Source organism: Amaranthus tricolor, chromosome 7 (genome assembly GCF_026212465.1).
Source record: "Amaranthus tricolor cultivar Red isolate AtriRed21 chromosome 7, ASM2621246v1, whole genome shotgun sequence".
Taxonomy (NCBI): domain Eukaryota; kingdom Viridiplantae; phylum Streptophyta; class Magnoliopsida; order Caryophyllales; family Amaranthaceae; genus Amaranthus; species Amaranthus tricolor.
Window position 1 is genome coordinate 19,045,371 of NC_080053.1, and position 1,367 is coordinate 19,046,737.

Sequence of the window (1,367 nt, forward strand, 5' to 3'; positions counted from 1 at the left end):
CTGATGTTGTGCTGCTAATGCCAAGACTGTTCTGATTGTCTTCATGCAGACAACTAATGCATATGTTTCATTGAAGTCGATTCCTGGCTGTTGCGCATATGATGGAGCCATCATCGTTATGTTTCACCTTGAAGACCCACTTGAGTCCGATGACTTCCTTGTCTTGTGGCTTGTTTACAAGTTCCCATGTGTGATTCTTCTCGATCATTTTGATTTCTTCGTTCATAGCCTCAATCCATGTTTCTTCTTGTGCTGTTTCTTGAAATGTTTGTGCCTCACTAGAGAAGAGAGTCATCATTACTTGGTCACAACGGTAATCTTGTGGCTTGTTTACAAGTTTCCATGTGTGAGTATTTGCTGCGGTCAGTTCAAAAACCGCAGCAATTGAGTGAAGCCTTTGAGTATTTGCTGCGGTCAGCTCAAAAACCGCAGCAATTGAGTGAAGCCTTTGAGTATTAGCTGCGGTCAGCTCATAAATCGCAGCAATTAATTGATTTTTTTTCTAAATTCTTTTTGCTATTTAATGCTGCGTCTAAGGAAAACCACAACAAATAAGGTTTTGTCCACTAGTGTGTAGCCATCATGGCGGTTGTCGATCTCGTGTTGATCTTCGGACTTCTTGATGTTGAGGAGTTGAACGTGATGTTTGGCTTCTTGAGCTTAGGATGATCTTGTACTTCTAGGTATGCTTGGACTCCAAGAGGATGGGTTTTTGGTTGGTTTGCTCTGTCTTCTTCTCTTGGATCTTTTAGGAGAGTATCTCCTTTGTGAGCTTCAATTTCTTTTTCTTTCCACGTACATTCGGCTGTTTTGTCGAAAATTATGTCTCTAGAGATGATTAATTCTTTAGATTCAGGCTTGTAGAGGCGATATCCTTTTGTTTCCTGACTGTATCCAATGAATATGCATTTTTCTCCCTTTTCATTGAGCTTTTTCCCGATTCTTCTTCAGGATGTGGGCATAAGCTACGCATCCGAACACTTTGAGGTGCTCTACTCTTGGGTTTCTCTTGTGCCAAGCTTCATATGATGTTAAATCCTTAGTTGCTTTTGTGGGAGATCTATTGAGGATATATACTACCGTGTGAACAGCTTCGGCCCAGTATCTTTTGGGTAGATGTTTACCCTGCATCATGTTGCGGGCCATCTCTGCTATAGTGCGGTTTTTCCTTTCTGCGATACCATTTTATTGAGGTGCACGCCTTGTTGTAAGTTCTCTTTCAATTCCATGCTTTTTACAAAAGTTGTTGAATTCGTTGCTTGTAAATTCTCCGTCACGATGCGTTCTAAGAATCTTAAGAGAATGCCCACTTTGATTTTTTGTGAGGGCTTTGAATTGCATGAAATGGAAAAAAGCTTTTGATTTTT